This window comes from Vombatus ursinus, unplaced genomic scaffold (assembly GCF_900497805.2).
Source record: "Vombatus ursinus unplaced genomic scaffold, bare-nosed wombat genome assembly UNPS02014868.1, whole genome shotgun sequence".
NCBI lineage: Eukaryota > Metazoa > Chordata > Mammalia > Diprotodontia > Vombatidae > Vombatus > Vombatus ursinus.
In genome coordinates this window covers 162255-184224 of record NW_020954646.1, presented here as the reverse complement: position 1 = coordinate 184224, position 21970 = coordinate 162255, and the positions used below count along the sequence as shown (strand labels likewise).

Here is a 21970-nt window from a genome sequence, read left to right as displayed (position 1 = left end):
CTATCCACTGTGCCACATACTAGACTAAAAAAATCATTACATAAATACGTGTCTAACAGTTACCAAAATATTTATACCAAAATTTTTTTGTGTCAACAAAAAAACAGGAAACAAGTGAGTATTAATCAACTGGGGATGGTAGATGGAGTTATGGGATCTAAATGGTATGGAATACTATTAAGTGAAAAAATAGTATTTCAGAGAAAATTTATTTATAGAGCTTTATGCACAGTATGAAATCTGAGATGTCTAAGATTGTGATGAAGCAAAAGCTCTCCCTTGTTAATTAGATTCCAAAGTTGAATCTCCAGCATAATTCCTCCAAAGTACAGGTGAGTATGAGCTCCCCTTCAAGGCTGTCCCATAATCATTGCTTTTATGACCCATCTTTCCAGTGTGAATATTCTGATGTCCAGGGACCTCCCTCTTCCATGAAAAGGTAGGTCACCATTCAGCTCATGCATAAGGTTTCTGTCCACTATGAATCCCTCTGATGTAAAGTAAGAGATGATCTCTGACTAAAGACCTTTCCACATTGATTGCAAATTAAGTTTGTCCCCAGAACTAATTTTCTGTCTAACAAGTTCTATACTCCATTTTAATGCTTTTCCTCATTCATTCCAGTAATAAAATTTCTATTTATTATTAATTTATTCTATGGGAAAAAAGAAATGACTGTTGCCAGAAGGTTTTACCACACCAATTACTTTCATGAGGTTTCTCTCCAGTGTTGAGTTCTTTGATGGAGAACAAGTTTAGAGTTGATTCTGAAAGCCTTTCCACACTGACGACATGCATAAGGTTTCTTTCCAGTGTAGACTGTCTGATGTACAATAAGAGATGATCATTCCCTAAAAGCTTTGCCATACTCATGACATTCATGAGGTTTCTCTCCAGTGTGGATTCTTTGATGGAGAACAAGTCTGGAGTTTAATCTGAAAGCCTTAACACAATGATTACATTCATAAGGTTCTTCTCCAGTGTGGATTCTCTGATGTATAGCAAGACCAGAACTGCATCTGAAAGTCTTTCCGCACTGATTACATTCATAAGATTTCTCTCCAGTGTGGATGCTCTGATGTTGAACAAGAGTAGAATTGTATCTGAAAGTCTTTCCACATTAATAACATTCATAAAGTTTCTCTCTAGTGTGGATTCTCTGATGTTCAGCAAGATTACAGCTCTGTCTGAAACTCTTTCCACATTGACTATAGAAATAAAGTTTTTCTCCAGTGTGGATTCTCTGATGTTTAACAAGACCAGAAAGGCATCTGAAACTCTTTCCACATTGATTACATTCATGAGGTTTCTCTCCAGTGTGGATTATCTGATGTAGAGAAAGACTGAAGCCCTGTGTGAAAGTCTTTCCACATTGATTACATTCATAAGGTTTCTCTCCAGTGTGGATTCTCTGATGTTTAACAAGACCAGAAAGGCATCTAAAACTCTTTCCATACTGATTACATTCATAAGGTTTCTCTCCAGTGTGGATTCTTTGATGTTCAGCAAGACTGGACCTCTGTCTGAAAGTCTTTCCACACTGGTTACATTCATAAGGTTTCTCTGCAGTGTCTCTTCTCTGATGTACAGTACAAGAGGAGTTTTCACTGAAAGCTTGACCACATTCATGACACTCATGAGATTTCTTAGTAGTATGAATTCTCTGATGGGAAACAAGGGATGAATGTCACCTGAAGGCCTGTCCACAGTGCATATATTTATGTAGCTTTTCACTAGTATGGAATTGCTGATGGTGAATGAGCGATAACTGTTGCTTAAAGGATGTACCACGTTCATTACAGCCATAATGTTTCTTTCCATTTGGAATTTTCTGGGGGTCAGTGAGCTTTGAATTATGACTGAAGGCCTTCTCACCTTCATTACACATATAAAGCATTTCTCTGGTATGACTTTTCTGGTGTCTAATTAGCTCTGAACTCAAGCTGAAGGTCATCTCACATTGATTGCATTGATGAGTTTGCACTACTGGAGGCTTCTCAAGAGACTCAACAAGCCCCACCTGTTCAGTAAAGCGTTCCCTATATTTATGATCCTGTGAACAGCCATTCCCTGAGGTCCTTCTCTCACAGTGAATTAGGAGGGGACGTCGGCTGAAACTCTTTCCGTCTTTATCAAATTCAGAGTGACTCTTCTGTTTTTCCTCCATCTTGATATTAGATTCACAGATATCTCTCAAAATGACATCCCAGTGACCATCATTCATGAATCTTAGCCATTGTGATTTGCCCACAGAAATGCTCAGCTCTGAAGCAGTCTCCCTGATTTCAAGCCTGGTCTCTCCATCTGAAGGAAACAAAGAGAGAAACATATTGACTTATTTATGGACGCACACACATATACACAAATATATCTCAGAAAGTCACTGATTGTAATCTACTTCCCTAGGGAAAGACAAGAGTCTTCAAACTTAAATGGGTAGAATCCATCATTTGAAAATGCCTGTAGCTCACATCCCCAGGCTGATTTAATTTACAAAGAGTTTCACATTCAACAACCCTGGATTCTCACAACAAACCCACAACACAGGAAAAACCAGCGTTCTCATCACATTCCCAACTTGGGCCATGAATGGCTGAATGACCTGCCCAACATCCCTGTAGCTGAGACTAGAACTCAAACCTTGTGACTGGGCATGCTCTGTCCAAGGTACTAGATGGTCTTTCTCCTTTGCACTTTTTTCTTCAAAGAAAAACTATTTCATTATCACATGTTTATTTGCTTGTATTTGTAAGCATGTACAGAGACCACTATGTTGGCAGTCATTTCAACAAGTACCCAGTGGAAATAGGACACTTGGCATGTCTGTAACACCATTTTAGAGGCATTGCACAGAAGTACGAGTTAAAAGCCCAATCAACAGTATGAGAAATATACTGTAAAACGTAATTTGAGTTCAGACATTTTTAAAATACAATTTTGGTTGGAGTTTTCAAAACTATAATCCTTTTCACATCCTGTAGTTAAATTTGTGCTTATTAGAAACGATGATGACCATTTTGCACTCAGGTGTTTGAAAAATAGTGTCTTTGGGAAGGCATTGCTAAGTTCCCTGAATGAAGGGAGTGGACCACTATCTCATACTGGAATAGAAGGTGATCAGTGCCAAGTACCAGAACAACACAATGACCCCTGATGCAATCACTTACAGCCCCAGTCTCCTGGCAAATATTTCCCTTCTTAATGACTGTATATCCTTCTGTGTCAGCACCATTCAGTGGCTGTGTCAGCATGGTTTGGGGGCTTCCCAGGTTAAGATTCTGGTTCTCTGCATTGACTGTAGGTGCCACACTTTTGGTGTAAGGATGCCTTTAAGTAGAGAAGTCTTAGATCTTTGCCTGAGGCTCAGATAAGGCACATAGCTCCTAAGAGCCAGTGGCAGGATTTGAAGGCATGGCCTCTTTCAATCACGTCCAATACTCTCAACACTCAGACAAGCAGCCTAAGGTCAAGGTGTACAGCACAATCATGGGTGATGTCAGGGTCCCTTCTGCTCTGCAGGACACTTGGGAGGGGAGGGGCAGGAAATCTTGACAAGGGGTCTCTGAGACCCTTGTCCTCTCCCACATGTGGCCTCTTACTTGCTGGTTGCCACAGCAACATGCCCAACCACTAAGGACCTTGAGGAAAGAACCCTCCAGTCCCAGGAGGCAGGTGGCCCTCACGACCCAGCCTCCCCCTCTCTGCACCCCTTCACAAGACCTCCATGGCATTTCTCCAAACGCCAGTTGTTGTTTGTACCTTTGTTGGGGTTAGAGTTCTCCATGTTTCTCTTTCTTGATCAGTTTTGATGTATTTTCATAGCCCTTCTTTGTAAATCACATGCTAAGCCAGGCAATATTCTGTTCTTTAGTAATTTTCAACTTTGGGTCCAACTTTGCTTCTATTATCTTCAGATCCATAGATGTGCCATTTGTGGCACATACACTGAATATTCATATTATTTCATTCCCCGTCCTGTCTATAAGCATATTTAATTTCTCTGGTGATCCCTTTTCTTTGCTTTTTTTCTGTTCTCATGTCTAAGACCACATAACTGCCAACCACGTCTCTTATATTCACCTGACGCCTGCTATATTGTGGTCTGATCCATCACTTTTTTAGGATAGCCATTATCTATTTGTTTTTTAAAATTTATCTTTGAATGCTTCTGCTCCCTAATTAAAAAAAGGAAACCCAAAATCCTTGCAATAAACATGATTTTAAAAATCCACTTCTTTCCCATGTACAAAAATATTATCAATTATACTGGACTTTGAGTGTGTCACCCTTCTGTCAGGAAGTGGACAGCGTGCCTCACCATTGGGCCTATTGCAGCCCTAGCCATTTTGTGGCTGATGAACCCTTTGGGGCTTCACAGTAATGGCCTAAGGGGTTTGTGCTAAAAATCATTTAATGGAACCTAGAGCAGAAAATAATTGCTGAATTTAGTTATAAATATGTGTAAATAAATAAAATAAATGTAAATACATGATTTATTTAATATAGAAACATATATGTTAATATTAATATATCATATAAATATATAACTACATAAATCTATTTAAATACATAAATCTATTTAAATAAAATACGTGTAAATACATAAGTATTTTCCTCTGGAACAACTAACATGTACATGTTTCAAGCACATTAGTTTTCTTTCTGCAGTGATTCCAAACTCTCATGGTCAGGCATAAATATTTTTCAAGTTCATGCAGTGGTTACATCAAACCCTGACCACTTCTGACTAGCTGCCACATGTTCCTTCAGGTTATCAATCTGACATCAGATTGTTTCCCAACAGCCAGAAAGGTCTGAAATCCAGGTGCAAACTGATTCCCAGTGGGTGGTCACAGGCATGCACCTGTGGTCACTTGCTTTCTGTCACTGCACCAGAGTGGTTCCTTCACTCCCAGGTGACCTTGTAAGCACATCTCATCAGCAGGGTAACCACCAGATCAAGATGTCACCTCTGTGCACAGATGGCAGGTTCTTTGGAAACCAGAAGCACATTACAAGCCATCCTGAAACCATCATGGGCCATCACAACTGTTCTTATACTGGCAGTCCTTACATTGGCTTTCATTATAATCTTAAGGCTTTTTTCTGATTTGAACTTATCCTCTACTTATGTTAATACTCGTCAACTGAGAAAATTTTTTTTTTATTTTCCCTTTTTCTTTTTTTTAATTATTACATATTTATGGAATAAAATAAACATTTCCATAACATCATACAATAAAAAAAGACGATTGTTCAAGAAACTGCAAATCCACTACGCACAATTTGCCATTCCTTCCAAATATACGACAAAATTATCATGTAAATTTTTTCTCATTTTTTTCTTTCCTCCCCCCACCCTAAAGGTGGCTACCATGAGACACAATTACATATATACATATATATATAAAATCATCCTACACATACTTCTAATTTATCAGTTCTTTCTCTGGATGCAGATAGCACCTTTCTTCACATGTCCTTTATAGTTAATTTGGGCATTTATAATAGTCAATGTAACTTATTAACTCAAAATCATTCTTTTTTTAGGGGTAAGGGGGTGCGGCAATCAGAGTTAAGTGACTTGCCCAGGGTCATACAGCTAGTAGGTGTCAAATGTTTAAGGCCGGATTTGAACTCAGGTCCTCCTGACTCCAGGCCCAATACTCTATCCACTGCACCACCTAGCTGGCCCTCATAGTCATTCTTAAAACAGCATTGCTATTACTATATATGAATGAATTTCATTTAAGATTTTGCATGATTTTCTCAGATCACTGAGCTCATCATTCCTTATAGTACAGTACTTCATAATTTCCTTCATAATCATATACCACAACTTGTTTAGCTAACTAACCAGATTTTCAAAGGAATCATGGATGGCAAGGTAGGTTAGTCATTCAGAAAAGTTTTTGTGAGAGTACAGTCAGTGTGTCAGTGGTAGAAAGAAGATAGTTATTTTCCTAAGAAAGTCTGTTTTAAATAAAATTAAGGAATGAGAAGAAAGAATGCATTGGGAGAAGGGGAAAAAGAGAGGTAGAATGAAGTAAATTATCTGATATAACAGAGGCACAAAAGAGCTTTTATAGTACAGGAAAAGATGGGGGGAGTGGGGGAGAGGGTGAATCTTATTCTCATCAAAATTGGCTCAAAGAGGGAATAACATATACACTCAGTTGGGTATAAAAATCCAAGTGGCATACTGACTCAACCATTCTAAAGAGCAATTTGGAATTATGCCCTAAGAACTATAAAAACACCCATACCCTTTGACCAAGCAATACCACTACAAGGTCTGTATCCCAAAGAGATTAAAAAACAAAAAGGAAAAGTACCTCTGTATACAAAAATATTTATAGCAGCTCTTTTAGTGGTAGCAAAGAATTGAAAACTGAGGGGTGGTCCATCAATTGGGGAAAGGCTGAACAAATTGTTGGGTATGATTATGACGAAATACTGTTGTTCTATAAGAAATGATGAGCAAGATGTTTTCAGAAAAAGCTGAAAAGATTCACATGAATTGATACAAAGTCAAATGAGCAGAAGCAAGAGAACACTGTATACAGTAACAGCAATATTCTATGATGATTTCAGCAACACAATGACCCAAGACAATTCTGAAGGACTCATGATGGGAAATCCTATCCATCTCCTGAGAAAGAACTGATGGACTCTGACTGCACATGGAAGCATATTTTTTCTTTATTTCTTTATTTTTCTTTTTTTTTGTCTGTGTTTTTTTTTCACAACATGACTAACATGGAAATATGTTTTCTATGATTGTACATGTATAACCTGTATTCAATTTCTTGCCTTCTCAATGAGTGAGTTGGGGGTGGGGGTGGAATAAAAGAATTTGAAAAATCATGAAAGGAACTTAGGTTGATGACTTATGAAAGCCTCAGCATTGAATTACTTCAAGATAAGACCTTGACCTTCACTTCTACTCACTCTTCATTCATCTGAATGAAGACATAAAATCATGAAACCAGGTTGCTTGGGTCCACGACAAATTTCAGTAACATAAGCTTGGCCGGGCCCCCGCTATGGCAAGGCAATCTTTGACATCTCCCTAACTGATTCCCTACCCCAGCTTTTCCAAATCTTTTCATTCCTCCCCAACCTTCCCATGTGGCTTGCTCCCACCAGCCTTCTCAGCTGAGAACTTGACTTCATATTTCACTGAAACAATTGGATATTTACCCTGAGCTCTCTTACCTCATCCTAATTTCACATAAATCAGAAGCCTTCTTTTCCTCCTTTACCCCAGTCTCTCATAAAGAGGGGGCTCTCCTGCTCCTCCAAAACTCTATCATCTCCATTTTCTCACTAATTTTCAATCTCTCCCTTTACACTGGTTCCCTTCCCAAATGCCACAAAGGAAATCATACTGCCTCAGGCCTCAAAAAACCCTCACTTTGAGACGAGCATTATTAGAACCTTACTGTCATCAAATTTGGCTCAAAATGGGAATAACACTCAGGTATAGCAATCTAACACCACCCTATAGGAAGTAGGAGGGGAAAATGGAAATAAAAGGGATGGGGTGGATAGAAGTGGGGGGGGGATGAAGTAGTTAAGGGAAAAGGGAAAGAAAAGGGAGGGGGCTGATAGAAGGGAGGGCAGAGTGAGGGAGGCAGTGGTCAAAAGCAAAACTCTAGTGAAGAGGGAAAGGGAGAAAGGGGAGAGAAAAGCATAAACGGGGGGGGAAATAGGATGGAGAGAAAGACAGATAATAATCATTAACTGTGAATGTGAATGGCATGAATTCTCCCATAAAATAGAAGTGGATAGCAGAGTGGATTAAAAACCACAATCCTACAATATGTTGTTTACAAGAAACACATCTGAAGCAGAGGGATACACAGAGAGTAAAGATAAAAGGCTGGGTAGGATATATTATGCTTCAGCTGAAGGTAAAAAAAAAAAAAGCAGGGGTAGCAATCCTGATCTCAGACAAAGCACAAACAAAAATAGATCTAATTAAAAGAGATAAGGAAGGAAACAACATCCTGCTAAAAGGTACCATACACAACAAAGTAATATCATTACTAAACATATATGGACCAAATGATATAGCATCCAAATTCTTAGAGAAGTTAAGGAGGTTACAGGAAGAAATAGACAACAAAACTATACTAGTGGGGGACCTCCATCTCCCCCTCTCAGAACTAGATAAATCTAAGCACAAAATAAACAAGAAAGAAGTTAAGGAGGTGAACAGAATTTTAGAAAAGTTAATATGTTAGTCCTCTGGAGAAAATTGAATGGGGATAGAAAGAAATATACATTTTCCTCAATGGTACAGGGCACTTACAGATAAACTGACCATGTATTAGGGCATAAAATCTTCACAATCCAATAAAGAAAAGCAGAAATATTAAATGCATACTTTTCAGATCATGATGCAATAAAAATTACATGTAATAAAGGACCATGGAAAGATAGACTAAAAATTAATTGGAAACTAAATAATCTAATCCTAAAGAATGAGTGGGTCAAACAACAAATCACAGAAACGATCAGTGACTTCATCCAAGAGAATGACAATAATGAGACAACATACCAAACTTATGGGATGCAGCAAAAGCAGTTCTTAGGGGAAGTTTATGTCTCTAAATGCTTACATGAATAAAATATATAAAGAGGAGTTCAATGAATTGGGCGTGCAACTAAAAAAGCTAGAAAAAGAACAAATTAAAAATCCCCAATTAAACACCAAATTAGAAATTCTGAAAACCAAAAGACAGAGTAATAAAATTGAAATTAATCAAACTATTGAATTAATAAATTAAACTAAGAGCTGGTTTTATGAAAAATATCAATAAAATAGATAAACCTTTGGTTAATTTGATTTAAATAAAGAAAGAAAACCAAATTACCAGTATCAAAAATGAAAAGGGTGAATACACCACCAACGAAAAGGAAATTAAAACAATAATTAGGAGCTATTTTGCCCAACTATATGCCCATAAATTTGACAATCTTGGTGAAATGGATGAATATTTACAAAAATATAAATTGCCCAGATTAACAGAAGAGAAAATAAAATACTTAAATAACTCCATTTCAGAAAAAGAAATTGAACAAGCCATCAATGAACTCTCTAAGAAAAAAATCTCTAGGGCCGGATGGATTTACAAGTGAATTTTATCAAACATTTAAAGAACAATTAATTCCAATATCATATAAAGTATTTGGGGGGAACAGGCAAAGGAGTCCTACCAAATTCTTTTTTGTGATACAAATATGGTGCTGATACCTAAACTGGGAAGAGCCAAAATAGAGAAAGAAAATTATTGACCAATTTCCCTAATACATCGACGCAAAAATTTTAAATGAAATACTAGTAAAGAGATTACAGCAACTTATCTTGAGGATAATATACTATGACCAGATAGGATTTATACCAGGAATGCAGGGCTGGTTCAATATTAGGAAAACTATCAACATAATTGACCACATCAACAACAAAACTAACAGAAATCATATGATCTCCATAGATGCAGAAAAAGCTTTTGACAAAATACAACACCTATTCCTATTAAAAACACTAGGGAGCATAGGAATAAATGGAGTCTTCCTTAAAATGATGAGGAGCATCTATTTAAAACCATAAGCACACATCATATGTAATGGGGATAAGCTAGAAGCATTTCCAATAAGATCAGAGTGAAACAAGGATATCCAATATCACCACTATTATTCAATATTGTACTAGAAATGTTAGCTTGAGCAATAAGAAGACAAAAAAAATTGAAGGAATTAGAAAAGGCAAAGAAGAAACTAAGCTATCGCTCCTTACAGATGATATGATGGTATATTTAGAGAATCCTAGAGAAGCAACTAAAAAACTACTTGAAATAATAAACAACTTTAGCAAAGTGGCAGGGTATAAAATAAACCCACATAAATCATCGGCATTTCTATATGTTACTAACAAAGCCTACCAGCAGGAGATAAAAAGAGAAATTCTATTTAAAGTTACTATAGACAATATAAAATGTTTGGGACTCCACCTGTCAAAACAAACCCAGGAACTATATGAACACAATTACAAAACACTTTTCGCACAAAGTCAGCTCTAAGTAAATGGAAAAATGTCAGTTGCTCATGGGTAGATCAAGCTAACATAATAAAAATGACAATACTACCTAAATTAATTTACTTATTCAGTGCCACACCAATCAAACTACCAAAAATTATTTTATAGAGCAAGAAAAAATAATAACAAAATTAATCTGGAAGAAAAAAGGTCCAGAATATCAAGGGAATTAATAAAAAGAAATGCGAGGGAAGGTGGCCTAGCCATTCTAGATTTTAAATTGTATTATAAAGCAGCAATTACCAAAACTGCTTGGTGCTGGCTAAGAAATAAGAGTGGTGGATCAGTGGAATAGTTTAAGTACATAAGACACAATAGTCTATGATTATAGTAATCTACTGTTTGATAAACCCAAAGACTCCAGTTTCTAGGATAAGAACTCACTGTTTAACAAAAACTGCTGGGAAAACTGGAAAATAGGATGGCAGAAACAAGGCGTAAACCAACATCTTACACCCTATACCAAGATAAAGTCAAAATGGGTACATGATTTAGATATAAAGGCTAATACTATAAGCAAACTAGGACAGCAAGGAATAGTTTACCTGTCATATTTATGGAAAAGGGAAGAATTTATGACCAAACAAGAGATAGAGAACATTATGAAATGCAAAAGGGATCATTTTGATTACATTAAATTGAAAAGTTTTTGCACAAACAAAGCCAATGCAATGAAGATTAGGAGGGAAGCAGAAAATTGGGAAAGAATTTTTACAGCCAGTGTCTCTGATAAAGGCCTAATTTCTAAAATATATAGAGAACTGATTCAAATTTATAAGAATACAAGTCATTTCCCAATTGATAAATGGTCAAAAGATATGAGTAGATAGTTTTTAGATGAAGAAATTAAAGCCATCTATAGTCATATGAAAAAATGCTCTAAATCACTATTGATTAGAGAAATGCAAATCAAAACAACTCTGAGGTACCACATCACACCTACCAGATTGGCTAACATGAACCTGACAAAACAGGAAAATGATGGGTGCTAGAGAAGATGTGGGAAAATTGGAATACTAATGCATTGCTGGTGGAGTTGTGAACTGATCCAACCATTCTGGAGAGCAATTTGAAACTATGCCCAAAGGGTTATAAAACCCTGCATACCCTTTGACCCAGCAATAACCTTTCTAGGGCTGTATCCCAAAGAGATCATAAAAATGGAAAAAGGACCCACATGTAAATAGCATATAGCTTATGTATTTATAGCATATAATTTTTTGTGGTAGCAAAGAATTGGAAATTGAGGGGATGCCCATCAATTGAGGAATGGCTGAACAAGTTGTGGTATATGAATGTAATAGAATATTATTATTGTTCCTTAAGAAATGATGAGTAGCTGGACTTCAGAAAAACCTGGAAAGACTTATGTGAATTGATGCTGAGTGAAGTGAGCAGAACCAGGAGAACATTGTATATAGTAACAGTCACATTGTGTGATGACTGACTTTGATAGATTTAGCTCTTCTTAGCAATGCAAGGACCTAAGACAATGCCAAAAGACTCATGATGGAAAATGCTGTCCACATTCAGAGAAAAAATTATGGAGTCTGAATGCAGATTAAAGCACACTATTTGCTCTCTTTTTGCTGTTTTGTTCCTTCTTTCTTGTGGTTCCTCCTGTTGGTTCTAATTCTTCTTTACAACATGACTAATACGAAAATATGTTTAATATGGATATATATGTAGAGCCTATATCGAACTGCATGCTGTCTTGGGGAAGGAAGGGGGGGAGGGGGAGAAAATTTAAAACTCAAAATCTTATAGAAGTGAATGTTGAAAACTAAAAATAAATTAAAAAAAAAAACCCTCACTTTATCCATTCCTAGCAGATATTGTCCCTGTATCTCTCTTCCCTTTCATGGCTAAACACCTAGAGATGGCCATCTACACTTGGGGTTTCCAACTTCTTTATTCTTACTTCCCACAAAACTCTGCATTCTGGCTTCCAACTTCACTGGTCAATTAAAATACCTCCCTCCAAAGTTCTACCTACTCTCCTAATTGCTCAACTAAAAGCCCTTTTCTCAGTCCTCATCTTTATTGACCTCTCTGCTGCTTATGACACCATCACTCATCCCCTTTCCTTGATACTCTCTTCTCTCTAGGTTTTGGTGATACTCCTCTTTTTGGGTTCTCCTCCTGCCGTGTCCCAAACTAACCTCATTATCTTTCCTCCAACCCTCCCATCTTCCTACTCTCCTAATACCATCCAGGTGCCCCTCCCAATTGTCCAGGCTCATAAAAGAGATGTCATCCACTGCCCACCATCTCTCACACTCATACCATCCTCTGCCCCTCCATCTTCAATCTTTTGGAAAGTCCTGTTGATTCCACCTTTGTAACACCTCTCACATACATCTCCTGCTTCTCTTCCAACACTGCCACGTTCAAAGTTCAGGCCCCAATTGCCTCATACCTATGGTATTGAAAAGGTCTGCTGTTTGGTCTCACTGCCTCAAGGGTCTCCCTAGATCAGTCAATGCTCTACCCAGCTGTCAAGTTCATCTTCCTAAAGCTCACATAAGCAACAGGATGACATATAAAATCCTCTGTTGGGCTCTTAGAGCCTTCATCATCAGCCTCTTTCCTCCCCTTCCAGTCTTCTTTCATCTTACTCCCCCTCCACATATAATCCAGTAGCAAATGGACAGAATACACCATCTATGCCTGGAACAGAACACACCACTTCCAGTCTCCATGGGCTTTCCCTGGCTGCATCTCATGCCTAGAATGCTCGCCCTGGCTTCTCCAAAGCACCAGCTCAAGCCTACCCTCCACAATGAGGCTTTTCCAACCCTCCTTAATCTAAGGGCCTTCCCTCCCTTGACTAGCTCCAATCTAACCTGTATGTGGCATGTTTTACATAACTCTGTCTTTGTTGTCTCTCCCCAATATCTCTGAGCTCCCTGACAGCTGAGGATGTCCCTCACCATTCTTTGAATCCTTGGAACTTAGCAGGAGGCCTGACACATAGTAAGCACTTAGTAAAGGCTTGCTGACTTGAACAAAGGCTAGGAAAGACATTGTATCAGGCAGCCCAGGCCCTTTCTGGATACCTTCAGGAGACTTCCATGATCCAGAGCTCCAAACAATGGATCTTACAGACTCATAGTTTTATCACTGGAAGGGAAGTGAATGGCCATGGAGTCCAACCCCTTCATTTCACAGATAGGGAAACTGAGGGTCAGAGGGTCAGTGACTTGCCCAGGATTCTACTGCTAAAAAGTGTCTGAAAAGGAATTGCAAACCAGGTCTTCCTTTCCCCAAGTCTAGCACTCCCCTCACTGGGTCATGGAACTACCTCTTGTGATAACAGCCCTCACACACCTGCTTTCCCCTCACTCACCTGGACAGGAGGTTCTGGGGTCTTCTAGCTCCAGCACCCACAGTGCTTCCCCTTCTCCAAAATGGGAGCTCAAACCTTCCCTGGGAACTGGAAGTCCTGGGCATGGGGATAAGGAAAGGATGAGGCTGGAGAGGCACTGGTAATTTAGTTCTCTTTAGGGAAAGGGGGCATGCAGGAAGGGTCACAGGGGGGTTCCCAGGATGTCTCAAGAACCTTTTCCATATTTGTTGGGAGCTTTGGTGGGGGATGGGAAGGAGATCATTTGGAAGCCAATTTAGAAGCAGAAAATTCTATTTTCTCCACTTCCTTCATAGAAAGATGAGTTGATTCCAATATCTAGACATTAAAAGGCATCTGGCAGTGCAGTAGAGAGAGCCTTGGGCCTGGACTCAGGAAGCTCTGAGTTCAAATCTGGTCTCAAACACTTATTAGCAAAGTTCCCAAGGCAAGTCACTTAACATCTCCTTGCCTCAGTTTCCTCAACTGTAAAATGGGGACAATAATATCCTCTAACTCACAGGCTTGTTGTGAGGATCAAATTAAATAACATTTTTGGCACAGTGCTGGCACATAGTAGGTATACATAAATACTTATATTCCCTTCCCTTCCTTCCCCACCATTTGTGCCAGAATTCTGGGACGGTCAAAAGGGAGAACAAGGACACACTTGGCACACCAGGCTTCTGAGAGTAAGACTAGGAGCAGTGAGCTACACATTCATGCTTGTTGACAAGAAGCGCCTTCCAAAGACCCGACCCAACCCAAGGGGGAAGAGGCTGCTTTGGGAGGAAGGGGCTTCCTTCACTGCCCATCTCCTGGGCAGTTTTCAGAAATCTGGCAGAGAAAATTCAGGTTCAGGGAGAGGTAGACTAGGTACCACCTCTGGGATGACTTCCAAGTCTGGGATTCTTCAACACTGGGTCGATCTTTGACCTCAGGCTCCCTACAACCCGTAAGAGACAGCTTCAGGGGCAACAGAGGACACCCCCAGCTCCCTGTTACACAGTGCAAAGACCTTTCACTGGAAACCAGGCAGCAGGAGGACCCCGTCTCTAGGACATAAGAGATCTGTGTTTTGGCCTTTCCAATCATTGATAAATGCTCCAAACCCTAAATACTTGGAGGGAGTGAAGGCAGTTCCTTGGATGGTGAATTCAAAGCTCCAGAGGAAGTGTCCTTACCCAGGGAGAGCAGGTTCCGGGCATTCTCCAGCATGACCTCCTCGTACAGCTCCTTCTGAGGATGGTCCAAGGATTGATCTAGTCCAATGCCCATCAATTTACAGGAGGAAACTAAAGCACAGAGAGGGGATTTACCCAAAGATCACACCCTTACGAGTGTCAGAGCCAACACTTAGAATCACAGCCATGAAAAACTCAATGGAATATTGACAAAAGCTTTTTATATTTGCAGCTGGAATAAAATGGAGCATGTGTTAATATGGATTGTTCTCCCTATGGAATCAGAGAAGTTCTGTGATCTATCAGAGGTACACTAGGATCTCTGGAGGAGAAGAGAAGGTGATGGGAAACTCCTTCATCAGAACAGGAGTAAGTGACACGTCATAAAGAAAATTTCATCAATTTCAAACTGTGGAACAAACTGAAAGCCCCCTTATCCTCCACCTGCCCCTCCCTTGGCCTTAAACTCTCTCCTCCCCCTTCCCTCCCTCTGAGGCTGGGGGCCTGGTCCACTCGGCTCCCAGCAGCCCAGGGCCTGCTCCTAGAACCTGGCTGAGGTTAAGAGGAGGCCAGGCCCCAGGAGACCTGCCCTGGGGCGGTGCTGGAGGCAGCAGCCACTGTGCTGAGGTTCTTTCCTCGTGTTCAGTGGAGAGTGATTGCCCAAATTTATGATAAAAATGAGCCCCTGATTTTCAAGAGACGGAAACTCCCCCTTCCTATCTGTGATGCTCTGGGTGAAGGAGCAAAGGAGGAGCCCAAAGGGACTGCTGCTCAACAGGAGTCTGGCCGAATGCAGCCGTCCAGGGAGGGGGCAGGACCTGGTCTTCAGAAGTTTCCAACAGGCATCACAATCATCAACCATCCCACCACGCTGAACATCAACACAGATATCCAGAGCATTACTGCAGCCCTGACTGCCAACGGAAAAGAGAGAGGTAGCAGCAGGCCCAACCAAGTCATCCTTACCAGCAGTGGACAGCCCTGCCCATCCTCCCAGACCCCAGCCTCCAAACCAAGGAGATGAAGTGGCCACAAGGGCAGAAGTGGGAGCTGGAGCACAGGACCAAAACCTGCACCGAGCGACCCTAGCAGAGCACTGGGAGCCCCTTCCAGCCGGGGACAGGAGTGGGAGGGCTGCGCTGCTGCCTTCTGGATGACAGCCTGACCGATATTCAGTGATTCTGAAGCCGAGTTCTGATGGCCTGGCTTCCTGCAGCATCAAGCAAGGAGAATCGACGTCTGGAGCAAAGTCGAGCCAAGATCAAAGACCCCTGGCTGCAGCAACCTCCTGGCAGGATTCTGTATCAGGAAAACCACCTTATTCCCACGTGGCCATGATCCAGTTTGCCATCAACAGCACTGAGCAGAAACGCAAGACCTTGAAAGACCTGGATTGAGGATCACCTTCCCTACTTTAAGCACATCGCCAAAGCAGGCTGGAAGCCACTGGAGCCAGGTTCTCCACCATCGTCTAAGCACTTGGAATCCCATCCCTGACCTCCACAGAAACCTGGGCATCAAAGCTGAGCTCCCCTTGAGGGCACGACAGAAGATGAAGCGCCTGCTCCCAAGGGCCAGCTCATATTTAGTACCACTCCAGTCCCCAGTGAACCATTCCCTGGTGCTGCAGCCTTCGGTGAAGGCGCCATTACCCCTGGCTGCCTGTCTCATGAGGTCAGAACCTGGCCGTCACAGCAAATGAGTGTCATTGCCCCCAAGGAGCTGCTAGCTGATGACTGACTATCTCCCTTTTCCACTTCTGGATCACTGAAAGAGGAAGGAGCCCTACCTGTGAAAGGGCTATCTCCTTTGCCTTGTGGTCAGTCACTCAAAGAAGACCTCCAGCCCATGGAAGAACTATCTCAGTTCACAAGACCCCTCAAAGTGGAGAGCCCACCACTGCTAGAGTGGCCCTCACCCTTTCTGGTGGTCAAGGAGGAAGCACCACATCCTTGGCAGAAGCCTTCCCTTCTCTCTGCCTGCAGACCCAAGAAGATTTTTACGGGGCTCACGTCTCCCCCACACAGAGTCTCTGACACACTCAGGATTAAGCGGAGGGAAAGGAAGGAGATGGGCCAATCCAGAAGGAGCCAGCACCTTATCCCACCTTGCTCAAAAAAGCTGGCTGAGGCGAGTGAGGACAGGTGCTTACTGGTTTGTCTTTCCATCTAGGCTTAGAGGCAAAAAGGATGGGCCAATCTCTCTCTACACCTGGAGATTCAACCCCAGGTTACCTTCTGCAGACCTGGAAAAACCTTGCTCTCCAAGACCTTAAAAGGAACATTTTGCCTGCTCTCCATATGATCTGGAGGACCACAAAAAAAAAAAAAATTGTCTGATTTGTTTGGGGGATTTCTAACAAGTCTCTCTGAGCTTTTGGATTTTCCCTGTCATTATCTGTATGGAATGAGTGAGTGTAATCTGACACCCCATAAGGCTAAAATGCAGCCAGGCAGCAAGAGCAGCACCTAAGGCTGCAGCTGGACTTTGCTTGGAATGCTGCTTTCTTTCTCTCCCCCTCTCCCTCCCTGATTACAACAGCCTCATAGGAGTGGGTGAACAGGAAAGAGAAGGAAAAAGAGAAATACTTTATTATTTAGGTTATATGATTGGTAAATTCAAGTTTAAAAAGGTAAAAGAAGTGTCAGATCCAAATTAGAAAGAAATAAGATATGTGCAGTTTTAAAGGGACTTTAATCAAAGTCCACCAGAGGCATAAGTAGGTAGAAGGAAAGGCAAGAAAGTTTAAGCATGTAGGAATGAGAGAAAGAAAGGCATAATCTATTTGCATGAACTGTGTGAACAGAGGGTTTGACAGTAAATGCTTTGGAAACTTTTGGAAAATTGTTGGTAAAAAACTCTCTCTCTTTCTACTTACCAACTCTGGCCAAGTTTTGAATGTGGAGGGAGAGACAAGAAAGAAAGGGGGAACCTTTTCCCCTCAGATCAGAGAGGCAGGTTGACTAGCTCTACCTTTCCTGCTTCACATAAAAAAGAAAAGTTTTTGTGTACCAGAATACAACCAAAAGATAATTAAATTCATTCTGGTCTTATTTTAAGTGAAATGTGTCACTTCTAATTTGATGCTCAAGATAAGTCAGAATTTATTATACTGTTTGGCACTAAGGCAAATTGGGAAAATGTATGGATCTGAAATTTGTTAACTGGGTGACATTAAGCAAGTTACCTCAGTTTACCTCACATGATTGGAAGGTGCCTAACACAATGCCTGGCAGAGGGGAGACACTAAAAATGTTAACTATTATTATTAGCTCCTTAATTAGATGTGACCAGTATACAATGCCAAAGGTGATGAAATACCCAATTTTCTATGTAAGGTAATTTGGAAATGCATTCAACAGAACTGGAGTCACCTGATTGGTAAGGTGTTTGTTTCAAGTTTTAAATGCATGATATTGTTTCAAATTGGTAAACTTTTCTATCAGTTATGTCAAGCAACTTTTCCTAATTTGGATGTTATTAATGTATGAACTAGAAGAAACTAAAGGATGATGGAAAAATTGTGTAAAATCTATGTTATTTTATCAGCCCTGCTAACCCTGTCTTATAATGTTTTATAACTGCCATTCAGAAAACCAGGTATTCCACCCTTTCCAGTAGCTAAAGAGGAGGTTACAGCTAAAATAATTTGGCTATCACTTATGAAAGTTGTAAGATTGCTAAGTTATTTGGGGTTACTGTTTTAATGCTAAAACCTAAAACTGTTAATTGATTACTGTGTGTGGAAAGGAGGGGATTGGGTGAAAGCCTTATCCGGATTGGCTCTGCCCATTCAGAGCAGTCCTCCTTGGAGTATGGGGTTGGCAGGCAGGGGCACCAGTATCAGCCCCTAACTGGGGTCCATGACAATTCCCTTATTTTGTAAACTTGCCAAGGTCCCTGGAAACCATCTGTGTGGGCAAGGTCATCAGCCCTGGGAAAAGAAATTGTTTGGGTTATGGAGTTCCTAAACAGTGAACCTGACTTGCTGAGAATTTGCAACTGTATGAAAGGATTTCTAATGATTGGCTTTTACACCGGGACAAGTTTAAAGTTGAGGAAGAAAGATTAAATGAAATCTCTTATGGATGTGAGTCTCGGTAAATTTTTATTGCTTACTGCAACTCCATGAGAGTAAATATAACCGTATCTGCCTCTAAGTTGTGATTAGTGAAACTTGCCATTTGAGGTCAAAGGCTCTTGGGACTATAACTAATTCTGAGTTTGAATTTGGGTATAGTTGTCTGCACTAAATCAGTATCTGAGAGAAATGTCACAAGCTGCTCAGAGGGAATGTGATCCTGTACTAAAGCTGTGAGGACAGTCTTGGCCTCAATCTAGGATGGGATCCTCCTGGCTCAGTTTCCCCATTGTGTTCCTTTGAAAAGGAATGTTTCCCACCTGACTATTCTTGAGTCTGGCTATGAGGTGGAATTGATACTGCATGGTTGGAGAACTGTGACTCTTATCTGAATTCAAATGGAGCTAAGGATGTTCCATCCTGTCATGTTTGGCATGTCACATGTCCCTGCCTTTTCTTTTTATAGCAAATTTCTACGATCAGAGCAAGTGGTCAGTAAAAGACGTGAGCACAATGAAAGTATGTGAGATCTTGCTGTTTTGATCTGAATTTGTAATCATCCCATGGCCTAAACAAGATTTAAAATTAGTGTTTGAACTTATGATATGTAAAAGATTGCAATTCTGAAGTCTCTCTTCCAGAGTGAATATAATTGGAGAAGGATAAACAAGCTTGTGAAGCAAAGATGTGTATCTATTCAGATGTGAGGTTAAAGTCAGGCACCTCTTTTGCTTAAAGCAATAAGAGTAATAACTTATAAGCTATCTTGTCTTATGGTTGAAATGTAAAGGAAAGTTGAGCCGTCTGAGTAATGGGTTTGAAAGATTTGGAAAGATAAATAAAGATAAATTTTGATTGAAAATATGGACGGTAGGTAAGAAAGTTTGGGGACAAATGGGGGACATCCAAGTCCCTCCCGTTGCCCATGGATAGTTGCTGTGGGTACCTTTGTGCCAAATTCAGATGGTCTAAGTATGTTGTGAGGGTGTGAGAAAGTATGACAGTATTTTAAGAATAAGGGCAATAGCTCAGCCAAATTCCAGAGAGCTCTGCCGGAAGAACAGCCCACACTCACCCCACTTCTGGTCATTTTCTTTCTTCTGCCTTTTTGGCCCTTGTCCGCTCCATCTCCTTGCCAGATTGGTCTCCTCTAGGCTCAGGGCCCTCCGCTTCCAGATGACTGCTCAGGCTGGGTAGTAACCTCTTCCAAGACCACCACCCATCACCCCTTGGACCTGGCGTCGGCCAAATTCCAGACACTGGCTAAAGAACCGACCCCTTGAAGGGGTCCCCACAAGGCAGGAACAGCTCTATGCCCAATCCCAATAGGAAGCAGTTTCAGAAGCTGAGACCTTCGTCCCTACCGCAAAAGATTTTGGGTCCCATCTGTTCAAGGGGGGAATGATGGGGTGCTTGGGTGCTTGTGCTCGGACCCCACTTCCAAGATCAAACTTCTCCCTAGCTTCAGAAACACTATCCCTGACAGTTTCCCTCCAGCCCAAGGACCCCATGTCTGGCAGTGACTCAAGAGTGGGCCCAGTGAGGCAAACCATCTCTCCCTGTTACCAGAACAAGCTGACCACTGCAAAATTTCCCTTGTATGAACAGGACTATCTCGTACAAGCAGAACTATCAAGGACTGATGCCCACAGTTACCTTATACAACCCAGAGGTCAAACTATAGATGTCAACTCTTGAAACTATCTTGTTACAGACAAAACAGACCAAAATATACCTTTAGGAACCCTCTCTTCCCCCCGACCCTCCCCTCGGTTTCCAGTGGTAAATGTAGACATATGTGATCACCCAATCAGCATACTTGCCACATCATTCACTACTTCTCTTCTACAAGCTTTAGCATCATTCCTGTTAGGTTGCAAGTTCCCTAAGGAGCTCTGCCCACCACGGCAGAATTCCTTAAGGACCTCTGCCCGATGTATAGCATAACAATAAATCCTTGCCACCTTGACTCAAAGAATGCTTGAGTCTGTGAATTCATTCCAGACAACCCTGTCCTATACTCCAGTCTTTCAGGGGTGTCTAAACCTCTCACACCTCAACACTCCTACCTCCAGAATCCAATATAAATTCTCTTGTACTCAAAGCCCCCATCACGACCTCGACATCACCTGGCATTCCAGTCTTCTTAAAGCTTTATTTCCTGCCCTGTACTCATCCATCAAAGCCACTGGCCTCCTTGCTCCTCCAGAAGAAGACACTCCACCTACTGGTTCAGAGCATTTTCTCTGGCTGTAGAGAGTTAGGAAGAACTGAGTTCAGATGCTGCCTCAGACACTAGACCAGTGGAGCTTTCCCTCTCAGGTGCCTCCCATCCACACCGTGAGAGCTGGTTTGGACAAAGCTGCTGACATGTCCTCCCTCCCACACTCCATTAGACTGGGAGCCTGTTGAGGGCGGGGCCTGGTTTTTCCTTCCTTTGTATACACAGTAGGTTAGCACAGTCTCCCTATCCTTTCTAAATGCTTGGCATGTAAAAGGAGAGCAAAGATACGATGTCTAAGAAATAGAGACAAATAAGTGAAGTGGAGGTCCCTGTGACTCAGTGGTAATAAAGATGAACTTAAAAAATAAATACAAGAGGGCAGCAGTTGGGGAGCAGGGGGGTTGGTGCTCAACATCCCAAAGTGCCAACGAATTAGTTCAAAACACAGAAGGAGAGAGCAGGGCAGTGTTGTTCCTACTGTATTCGATTTCATACCTACGATTGTAAAGAAACAATTCATAGTAAGGTATGGCCGACCTCATAGACAACCCTGATTTCTATGGAAATGGCCTCTTTGGCTGATGTGGGTCAAGTCTGAGGACAGAGTGCACTCACCTGGGCTGGGGATCTGTGGCTCCCCAGGGCCATTCCCTCTGGCTCCAGGCTCCCTGCTGGGTCAGGCCTTGGTTCTCTGGAGGCTGAGCTAGGGAGGCTGAAGGATCCCAGAGGGGCAGAGGTCTTTCCTTTCTCTTCCCTGCCAGGAGGCTGGCCTATAGGCATTTACAGAGGGTGGAGTCACACAAAAATTACAAAAACTCAGGCCCTGCCCTCAGGGCAGAGTCTCCAGCCTAAGGGGGGTGGGGGAGGAGGGAGACTGCAGGAAGGGTCAGGTTTGGGAATCAAGAAGGTCTAAACAGGAAGACTATTCCCCTCCCCAATTCTCCTACAGAGACCCAGGAGGCAGAAGGGGCTTTGGGATCCCTGGTGGGATGAGACCAGTCAGGGTCTCAATGGCTCCTGAGTCAGAGCT

The 21970-nt window shown here is 41.4% G+C and overlaps 2 pseudogenes; one reads left to right on the top strand and one right to left on the bottom strand.

The window, feature by feature from the left end:
* Positions 1–456: 456 nt before the first annotated feature.
* Positions 457–14729, bottom strand: LOC114028047 (annotated as a pseudogene).
* A 181-nt stretch (positions 14730–14910) lies between these two features.
* LOC114028046 lies at positions 14911–19999 on the top strand (annotated as a pseudogene).
* The last annotated feature ends 1971 nt before the right edge of the window (positions 20000–21970 follow it).